Here is a 12104-nt window from a genome sequence, read left to right as displayed (position 1 = left end):
GGAGAGGTACATTTGAAATTAATAAATCGGAAAAATGGTGATGAAACCATGGCAACTTTGGTTGTTGTGCCAAATGGACATATGAATTTACTATGCCTGGATACAATCCGTACAATGGGATTAATAACTGTCAATGATGACCGTTTGATTGCAAAAGTTGAAACTCAGAAAATTGGCGATCTAGGAGAGATAACTCTCAAAGTTGATGAAAATGTACCTGCAAAAACATTACCAAGTAGAAAACTGCCGAACTCTTTACAAGACGATGTTAAGAAGGAAATTGACAAGTTAGTTGAGAGACAAGTTTTGATACAGAGACCACAAGACCACGAATTATGCAAATAAATACTTTTGAAGCTATACTGGATGCCCGACTGCAAGAAATAAGAACTTCCGTTTGGGCTCAAAGTTTCATGCGAAATTTTTCAACGAAAGCTAATAGAAGCTGTGGGAGATATAGAAGGAGTATTCACAATAGCAGACGATATCATTGTTGCAGGTTGTGGTCGTACGAACGAGGAAGCACTAATAGACAATGATCGAAAACTCAAAAAGTTGTTTCAACGTTGTAATGACTATAACATTCTTCTTAATGAGGAAAAGAAAGAAGTTGCACTAACGGAGATCATGTTACATGGTCACCGTATTACAAGAGAAGGAGTAAAAGTTGACAATGTTTAAGTAAAGGCGATACACGAAATGCCCTGTTCGACCGACGTGTCAGGAGTGAAAAGATTGTGTGGCATGGTACAGTACATGGCAAAATTTCTGCCAGATCTTGCAAATGATCTAGCACCGATCCTTGAACTCACTAGAAAATATTTACCGTGGATATGGTCCGATGAATGCAATATGGCATTGCAAAGGGTAAAGAAAAGACTTACCGAAGCACCCATATTGGCTCATTTTGTAGTCAACAAAGAAGTTGTACTGCAAGTCGACAGTAATAAGAGTGGTCTGAGAGCCGTACTGCGGCAAGAAGGGAAACCTGTTGAATTTGCGCCAAGAGTACAAAAACCGTCAGAGTGTAATTGGACTCAGATTGAGAAAGAAGCATTATCAATGTTATATGGTCTCGAGCGTTTTGACCAGTACACATATGGACGTAAAGTTAAAGTTCAGAATGACCATAAGCCACATGCTGCGATATTAAGTAAACCGCTAAGTCGAGCACCAAAAAGATTACAGGACATTATGATGAAGTTATGCAGATATGACATTGAATTCCGGTTTGTTAAAGGAGTCAATCTTTTATTAACAGACACTCTAAGCAGAGCATTTTTTGGAAATGACAATGCTACAGAGACCACAAGACCACGAATTATGCAAATAAATACTTTTGAAGCTATACTGGATGCCCGACTGCAAGAAATAAGAACTGCGACAGAAAAAGATACCGAATTACAGAATCTTGTAAAAATTATAAATGATGGATGGCCACAACACAGAGACACTGTGCCGTACTGTGCATTACCTTTTTTGAATGGTGAGACGAACTTAGTATACAAGAAGGAATAGTTGTAAATGGAGAAGCCATCCTTATTCCGAAATTTTTAAGAAAAACCGTTTACACAGTGCCCATTTAGGTTATTATTCAATGAGGAGGCGAGCCAGAGGAACGAAATGCAACAAATGAGTTATGTGAAATTTGCCAAGAGTCAAAACCGAAAAATCAACGGAAACCGTTAATACAACACAGTCATGATCAATCAACGTGGACAAAAAATAGGAATAGACTTGTTCCAAATAAAAGGCAGACCATACCTTGTGGTCATTGATTACTTTTCGAATTTTACCGAAGTAGACTACTTAAAGAAAACAACCTCCAGTCAAGTGATCACAATACTTAAGAAACAATTTGCGAGATTTGGAATCCCGACAACAATTGTATCCGACAACGAACCTCAGTTTAGTTACGATGAATTTCGACAATTTACAACAAAATGGGGAATAAATCATATGGTGTCGTCTCCGAATCATCCTCAGGGAAACGGGAAAGCCGAATCCGCCATTAAAGTTATTAAGAATATGATCAAGAAAACTCTTCAAAATGGTCGTGATTAATACGAGGCGCTTGTTGAATTGCGAAACACACCTACTCAAAACACTGGTCTCAGTCCGACCGAGATGATGTTCGAAAGAAAAACCCGATCGATGATTCCATCAATTAACAAAAAGCAAAAAGTACCGAATGCAAAAGCTACAGAACTACGATCAGCAAGGAAACAATCTGTCAAGAAATGTTATGACAGACGCTCTAAGAACTTACCACCGTTAGGATTTGGCGACTCAGTGTATTTCGAACACAAACAAGGACAGCACTAGAGGTTGAGAAAAGAAAAAGAAAGAATAAGCGAAAGATAAAATTGAGAATGGAAATGGGGAATGTGCCAAAGAGACAACAACCCGACCATAGAAAAAAACAACAGCAGAAGGTCACCAACAGGTCTTCAATGTAGCGAAAAATTCCCGCACCCGGAAGCGTCCTTCAGCTGGCCCCATAACAAATATATACTAGTTCAGTGATAATGAACGCCATACTTATTTCCAAATTGTACACAAGAAACTAAAATTAAAATAATACAAGACTAACAAAGGCCAGAGGCTCCTGACTTGGGACAGGCGCAAAAATGCGGCGGGGTTCAACATGTTTGTGAGATCTCAACCCTCCCCCTATACATCTAGCCAATGTAGAAAAGTAAACGCATAACAATACGCACATTAAAATTCAGTTCAAAAGAAGTCCGAGTCTGATGTAAGAAGATGTAACCGAAGAAATTAAACAAAATGACAATAATACATAATTAACAACAGACTACTAGCAGTTAACTGACATGTCAGCTCCAGACTTCAATTAAACTGACTGAAAGATTATGATTTCATCATATGAACATCAGGCACAATCCTTCCCGTTAGGGGTTTAGTATCATACCATCGTAACATATATGATAAGAACATAACCGTGTCATGCCAACAACTGGTTTTTGAATAAATGTGTTTAGGTCAGATGCAAAGACCCTATAAGTGAATCAATATTAACGCCAAAATATGAAATCTTTAATAACCGGACAACAGTATCGTAACTATATCCCTTCTTAATAAGTATATTCAAAGGTTTTGTTAGTTTTTGAGGTGAATACTGACACCTTTGTGCTTTATAAAGAATATTTCTATAAAAAATTTGATGTGAAATACCTGAACGTATAAGAAGTCTGCATGTTGAGCTATATTTACGAATGATGTCCTTATACCGATGATAAAATTTAGTAAATGTTTTGACTAGTTTGTGAAATCGAAAACCCTGGTGTAATAATTTTTCAGTAATACATAAATTTCTCTCGTTAAAATCTAAAACATTGTGAAAGAGCATACATAGTTATAAGCCAGGTGGAGTCCCGTACAGCCGTTATCGATCTCATATGCGACCGACAAGTGTAAATGTACAAATCCGTGATACATCACCAGCACGAATACTCTAGAATTTTGATAAAATGTCAGAAACAAAAACTGCTGTACCGACGGGAACACTTAATACTGTAGAACTGTCAATGAACTCAGACAATTTTGTTAGCGAGTGCGAACGAATCGAAAAAGAACAAGCGTCGAACCGATAACTAGACCAAAACGTACTACCAGAGAACCAGCCTATTTGAAAGACTTTGTGCGTTAAAGATATGACAATTCTATTTGTTTCAAGTAGTTTATTTTCTAGTTAATAATTTAGTTTCTAGTCGTTTTCATAATTAGTTTAGTTTTAAAAAAATAAACTGCTATCACAAACTCATACTGACTTTGTTTAAAATATGTGGAAAAGACGTTGTAAATTGAGAGTATTATTTTTGGTTAAATTGTTTGATAATAGTTGCGAATTTTAAAAGTAAATAAAGGGGATGTTGATAAATTGATATTCTTTTCTTTCATTCAAATTTGAGTCTATATTTTATAATAACCGACACATGGCTAATCATCTATAGATGTATTTATAAACCGGATGTTGTGTCTGTAATTAAATGTTTCGTTGTCTACAATACATAGCATGATAGCAAATTGATGTTGTTATTCAGCCTGAAGCAATTCTTGCATTAATGAGCCTTCCTGTCTGATTAAACCCACAAATAACAATAGAATGCTTGAAAGTACGGATGTGTTTAAGCATCAAACATTTTTGTTGATGTGTAAATCTTCCTTTGTTTGCGTATTAACGCAAACTTCTGCGAAGTAACGCAAACCTTTGCATTATAACGCAAACCTATGATTTCATTATATGGAACGCCACAGCTTTCTATGGAACTCTGATATTACGTTATGCTGTGTTCTAATAACAGAATGATATTTTGTCTTTACTTAATATGGTTTTGACATAACGTAATTATGTTTTGATTTAACATAACTTCATGTGTGTGTGACTTTAGCTTAGTTCACACTGCCGATAAGATGAACTCGATGATCCCGATTGTCAAAATTTCCACGAACAAGCGTGACCAAATTCTTGATCGGACCAGTTTACGACATCTATCCGACTGCTACCCGACTGTACACAACTTTAACTCGACCATTTAAAGACTCATAAATGAATTCATCACGACTCCATCCCGACCACTAATTGAATACATCTTTGATTATTCCGACCATCTCACGATCTATAGACGACTCTTTACTCAACTAGCTAGACCAAAATCATCTATACTTGATCTCAGTCCGATATCGACCAGACCAGATTTGCCTGATCGTAAAGGGATCAGAGGGATAGTTGGGAATCGGTCGGGTATATACAATTTCTGTATAAGAAAACGTCTGAATGTGGTCTTCTCCTCTGCAGCGGAGGGGGCATTAAGTGTTACCCGTGCGTACGTCCCAACAATTAAATTTCGTTCTGTAAATTTATTTTGCATCAACCAAATGTTATTAATCATAAACACAAAACTTATTACCATAAACATAGATCAAGTGCGAATATCGGAAACGCCACTTTTACTGTTCTTGACTAATGACCCTTTTTGATGTTATGTGCAAACGGGGCTATGGACACATTCTCCATTTATTTGGTTACATTCGGTAGTTCACAGGGGTCTCAGTTAATCATACATTTAAGATATCTATGTGGAAATAAAGCAGCTGGATGTTTTAGCAAGGTTGTTAGATCACCAAAGAGACAGGTTAATAGCTGTGGCTTATTTTGAAAAGAGCGTAGAAGACGAACAAGAAGGCGGACAGCAACGAACGCTGAGAGATATCTATAGGTGAGATAATTGGAATGGTATTTCTGTTGGATAGCAGTTACCTAAATTTTACCATCCCCTTTTCCTTGCTTTCTTACAAATTTAGCTTACTGTTTTTGTCTTATATGTGCATATGTGTGTAACCAATAATTTCCATAGATTTGATATCCAGTTATTTAATATTTGAAGATAATTTCTTTTTTATGTATACATGACAAAACCTGATTTTTTTTGCTAAAACATATTACAAAAGGGGTTTAAAATGTCACATATTTCCCAAAAAAAAACTTATCTAAAGTAGAAATTCAATCCCTTGGAGTGATACTTTTTCTGAAACTGTTAATATATATTTATCAAGAGATAAATAAAACTCATTTGTCATTCGTCTCATTATATGTTATATTGCGTCAAAAGTTGGTGTGGTAAAAGTCCTCGTGGCATGTTTATTCCTGTCCAAAGTTAGGAGCATCTGGCCTACGTTAGTCTTGTAAGGTTTTTTTTCAAATTTTAGTTCATTTAAAAAATGTCATTATTGTCGCCTATGGCAGAATAAATAATACCGTTTTCACTATACTGCAAATTAAGACAATAAAACCGGATCAGATTCCGAAGCCATGTTTGCCGATCAAATACAATAACAAAAAATAATACTTCCAGGCAGGTGAAAAATACATCTTTGATGATGAAATATAAACACCTGTTGTTGTCTTCGCCTTTATGTTCCGCTTTTACGATCTCTTCAATGTCTATCACAGTTATTAACATGTTGCTCTGACGCTCTAATTTTACGAACTTACCCACAAATCAAACTGCTTTAATTCCATGTAGATATCTTAAATGTATGGTTTTAATACCTTATGTGAACAACTGAATCTAACCAAATAAATGGAGAATGTGTCCACGGGACACATATAATGCCCCCGCTTGCATATAACATTATAAAGGGTCATTAAAAGTGACACCACCAACGATCGCACTGGATCTTTGTGTTATGGTTATAAGTATTGTCTATACGGTTCATAACATTTGGTTGATGCAAAGTTTTAGAGAACGGAAACTAGTTGTTGGGACGTACATACAGACGGACAAGGGTAACACTTAATGTCCCCTCCGCTTCAGTGGGGCATAGCACATTCAGACGTTTTCTTATACTGAAGTGTACGTACTTGACTATCCCTACGAATTCTATACGATTAGGTCGATCTGGTCTCATCGAGATCGAACTGAGATCGAGTATAGTTGAATAATCAATAAGTATTCAACTAGTGGTCGGATTGGAGTCGTGTTGGAGTTATTAGGGAGAAATAACTTAGGCATTTACAAGACAACAAATATAACATGTGGAACGTGTATTAAAATCTATACAAGAACACATAACAAAGTTACTAAGGATGTGACGTTACATATAGAACACCAAAGTATAGCGTTACGTTACCCGCGGTTAAAGTCATTACATTTCGCCATTTCTTCAAAAGTTCTGATCTTCATTTCAAATAAAGTGGTATTAAATAAATTAATGTTCAAAAATAAAAGTTTAAATTTAACAGTCCATATTTCACTTATGATATCTATTTTTGATAATTACAGTCCATATTTCACTTATGATATCATATTCGATAATTACAGTCCATATTTAAAATCAGACCACAAAGTCTCTAAATCTAGCAGGTGCTCTCTTGGTTCGGTTCGGCATCTCTCTTCTTCCTGGTGCAATCATGTCTTTGTCTCCATTCAGTTTAGTGTGCATCAAAATTCTATCTCGCCACTTACCATTTGAGTGCGGAATTTCAATGTTATTTACAAGTTTGAAGTGTGATGAGTCACGAAACACTTTTCTTCCATCTGACTTTTGCTGAGCTTCTATGCTTGATCCGGATATTTTGTATATGATATACGGTTCAAGTTTATATGCAGTTGACCATTTATTCCGTTTCTCTTGCTTGAATAAGACACGGTCACTGATTTTAAAAGAATGTTCTCTGTACCTCCTTTTCTGTTAATGCTTATTTGAAACATTTTGTTTGTATTCTTTGTCTCCTTGTGCTCTTGTGTTTTTGTCTCTTTGTGTGATCTTCTTGATTATGTTTTCGGTTTTATTGCTTTTCCTTATGTGGTTTGATTTAGTCCTTGCTGCTTTGTTTCTTATCTCTGGTATTTTATGTTCGAATTTTGCATTTCCACCCCGAATTCCTAATCCATTTGGCTCTTTTAATGTTCCATCTTCTTGTATTTGTAACATGCCTAATTCAATAAGTGTTTTCTTTCCAATAAGTGGTGGTGAATTAGTTTTTCCTTTAATCACAATTACTTTTGTTTTTATTCCTCTAGTAGCATTTCTCACTGTTGTAATGAATTCTCCTTTTACTTTTAAACTGCTTTGCAAAGTACTCAATTTTGTTTTGCTTTCTAATAATTCAGCTCATTCTCTAGTTCTGTGTTTGTATGCTCTGTACTGATACTCATCCATTATGTTGACGTCGGCTCCACTATCTGGTTCTATTTTCACTTCTACATCATTCATCATAACTAGCACTGTTCTTGCTTCGTTTCCAATTTTATGTACATTTATTTTCTTAACTGCACCCAAATGATTCACTGTCCTTCCGAAAAACTCATTATCTGAATATTCTTCTTCGTCTGTGTCTTCCATTGTTCTTCTAACATTTCTACCTTGATTTCGTTCAGTGTATCGTTGATTCCTGAATTGGTCATTGTCCTGGTATACGGATTGCATACTCAAACTACCGCAAAATGATTCCATTTATGACATTTGTTACACTGTTTTCCGTAAGCACCACAATCTTCACGTTGCTCAAACGAATGTGTTTTTCCACAAAAGTTACAATTATTCCTCCTTTCATGTCTCATTGTGTATGTTTCCTCTCTATTTTGCATGCCGTAATGTCTTTGTTTTCCTCCATAATGCGTCACTTTTGCAATTTCTCCGGTTCTTGATGCTGTGTATATATCTCTCATATCATGTATCTGCAATGTCGTATCTTCTAGCTGATGTACTTCCTGTAACATTTGATGAAGTGTCCACTTTCTGTTAATTGTCTTTTTGATTAGCGATTCATTATCTGTGGTTTGAATAATATGTTCTAAAATTCTGTCATCTTCATTTTCAAACTCACAATCAGCAGCTCTCTCTCGTAGTCGTGTCATGTATGCCACTGTTGATTCTCCATTAATCGGTCTCATTTTCAGAAATACATATCTTGCATAATGTTTATTTTTCTTTGGAGCAAAATAATCATTCAGTTTCTTTTTTAACTTTTCATAAACATCCATGCGTCTGTCTACGGGATCAGGTGTACTTTTCTCTAATCTTGAAATTTCCTTACCTCCGTAAATAATCATTGCGTCCTTTTTGTCTTCAGGTTCTGTAATTCGAAAATATCGAAATTCTCTTTCTATTCCTTCTAACCATTCCTCCCACTGACTTCCCGTGGTGAGATGATCCTCCGATGGTGTGAAAGGTAAAGTGCGCAAATTTCAGTTTTCTGTCACAACGGTAATTCTTTCAGCCATCGATTTTTCTTTTCTTTTACTTATTATGCCTTTTAATCTCTTCTTTCAGTCACTTTTCATCTCTTTTATCCTCGTCGCCAATGAAATAACTTAGGCATTTACAAGACAACAAATATAACATGTGGAACGTGTATTAAAATCTATACAAGAACACATAACAAAGTTACTAAGGATGTGACGTTACATATAGAACACCAAAGTATAGCGTTACGTTACACAAAGTTAGGAGCATCTGGCCTATGTTAGTCTTGTAAGGTTTTTTTTCAAATTTTAGTTCATTTAAAAAATGTCATTATTGTCGCCTATGGCAGAATAAATAGTACCGTTTTCACTATACTGCAAATTAAGACAATAAAACCGGATCAGATTCCGAAGCCATGTTTGCCGATCAAATACAATAACAAAAAATAATACTTCCAGGCAGGTGAAAAATACATCTTTGATGATGAAATATAAACACCCGTTGTTGTCTTCGCCTTTATGTTCCGCTTTTACGATCTCTTCAATGTCTATCACATTTATTAACATGTTGCTCTGACGCTCTAATTTTACGAACTTACCCACAAATCCAACTGCTTTAATTCCATGTAGATATCTTAAATGTATGGTTTTAGTCATACCTTACTTGAACAACTGATTCTAACCAAATAAATGGAGAATGTGTCCACGGGACACATATAATGCCCCCGCTTGCATATAACATTATAAAGGGTCATTAAAAGTGACACCACCAACGATCGCACTGGATCTTTGTGTTATGGTTATAAGTATTGTCTATACGGTTCATAACATTTGGTTGATGCAAAGTTTTAGAGAACGGAAACTAATTGTTGGGACGTACATACAGACGGACAAGGGTAACACTTAATGTCCCCTCCGCTGCAGTGGGGCATAGCACATTCAGACGTTTTCTTATACTGAAGTGTACATACTTGACTATCCCTACGACTTCTATACGATCAGGTCGATCTGGTCTCATCGAGATCGAACTGAGATCGAGTATAGTTGAATAATCAATAAGTATTCAACTAGTGGTCGGATTGGAGTCGTGATGGAGTTATTAGGGAGTCGTGAATGGTCCAATTGAAGTCGTGTACAGTAGGAAGCGGCAGATAGTGGTCGGATAGAAGTCTTAAACCGGCCTGATAACGAATTTGGTTGCGCTTGATCGTGGAAATTTTGACAATCGAGATCATCGAGTTGATCTGATCGGCAGTGTGAACCTAGCTAAAGTCACACACACACATATCAAGCTAGGTTCACACTGCCGATCAGATCAACTCGATGATCCCGAGTGTCGAAATTTCAACAGCCAAACTTTTCCAAATTCTTGATCTGGTATGTTTACACAATGCACAATTACTTTCATACATGAAAACTCCTCTGGGGCCAAAATGCAGGATCTACTTATCTTCAAGAACACCTGAGATCGTCCAGGTTTTGTTTGGTTTTATGTTGCTAAGTTCTTAGTTTTCTATGTTGTGTAATGATGACTGCTGTTTGTCTTCTCGTCGGTTTTCGTTTTTCGCTATGACTGTGTCGGTTTGTTTTCGACCTTTGAGTTTGATTGTTCCTTTGGTGTCTATTTTATCACTTTTAAAATTTTACCACACCTTGCAAAAGTACGGACACGTACTGTACATTGAGGAATCTGTATACAGTTAAAAACAAATAGTAACAATATATTTTGCGTAAGAAAAGTTAAGAGAGTTAATCAGATTTGCACGCCAGTTTAGAAAATCGTGTAGCAGTCACGTGTACTCGTGTATGGCCGAGTAGAGATCGAAAAATGGTCGAATGTTGTCGCGTAGATATCGGGCATTGGTCGAGATAATCTGGATCACATTTCAAATAGATTGGCGTTGCTCGGGAAATGATCGGATGTTAGTCGAGCAAAGGTCGAGATGATCGAGTATTGATCGGTAAAATATTTGTATTCCGACCAAAGTCGATCTCTACACGATCCTTACCCGACCAATTCGACCGCTATTCAACGAATTATCGATCTCTTCTCGAGTGACTGGCTTCTCGATCCTTACTCGAATGTCCTTGACATGTCAAAACTCTCGGGTAGAAATTCAGATCGATGACGACCAAGGTAGACCACCCAGAACAATTTAGTCGATTGTGTCAGACCAGTCTCCCGATCGCTTAATCTGTCTTGATCGAGATCGATTGAGTTTGTCTGATCGGCAGTGTGAACCTAGCCTTAATGACAAAGGAAGGGTTCAAGTAAAAATACGTACTGTCGAGTATGATAAGGATTGGGGCTGAGTAACTTCAAATTAAATTCAGATCAAATTAAGACTGTTCAAGTACAAACAAAGGCCATTTCAGACTTTTAATTGGTTTGCAGTGTCTGTTTTACTACATATCTTTTCAAATGTTTATTCACAAAGAACCAATTGTTCAAATTGGGTATGAGGTTTCAAGATCTCAATATTGATGAGATATAAGTAGCTGTAGTATAATAATGTGTGTTGATAGTTCTATGAAGTTGTTTTAATGCTTATATGAATTAAAGTAAACAAAGCTGAAATCCTGTCATTGCATACATCCTTAATGGTTGAGAAATTGGCGGGAATTTTAGCGTATTTAGAAGACAATTTGTGTATTATAAAAAATTCCACCAACGTCAACAAAACCATAATGGCGTATTTTACATGTAAATCGTTAAATGAAGATATAATTACTTTAATCTTTCTCTGTCAGCCGCTGGAGCATAGGTCGATATGGAATATACTGACCCCATATATATCGTCTTAGGTCACCAGCACACTAAAAAGAACACGATTATCAATGCATCTTTTTAAATAGTAGGTTGCGTATTTAATTATATTTATCCTGTATATATTGAGTACTTTAGAAAAAGAAAATAAATTTTCATAATATTTGAACAATGTATCAAATGATGTCATGTCATGGAATTAAGATGCTATCTTTCTTACTTATATAAGATTCAAACTTTTTATAGGGACTATCGATGTGTAAAATGGGTCGATTTACTCACAAACTGAATAAATTGTAGGTAAATATTGTGAGAAAGCGACCCAATTTACACACCAATTACCTGTATGTATTAAACCTTATAATTTTAGGCCAAACATTCGTAATGTACAATAAACATTTTTGGCTTCCTTGAATAGCATCTACAATCTAAGGCAATATTCAATTTAGTAACGAGTAACCGCCATGTTAATTTTTTTCTTAAACCGTCAATGCAATACAATCTAAAATGAAATAACACACAGCGCAAAAAGGTGGAAAGCAGGTCACGGTTTGACCCCGAGTCTCTCAACAACGGCAGAGTCACGTGACATTGAAAACTTTATCAAATTTTGAAGGAGAAAAATC

Source organism: Mytilus galloprovincialis, chromosome 2 (genome assembly GCF_965363235.1).
Source record: "Mytilus galloprovincialis chromosome 2, xbMytGall1.hap1.1, whole genome shotgun sequence".
Classification (NCBI taxonomy): domain Eukaryota; kingdom Metazoa; phylum Mollusca; class Bivalvia; order Mytilida; family Mytilidae; genus Mytilus; species Mytilus galloprovincialis.
The sequence above is the reverse complement of the archived record's forward strand: the minus strand, read 5'-3'. Positions refer to the sequence as shown.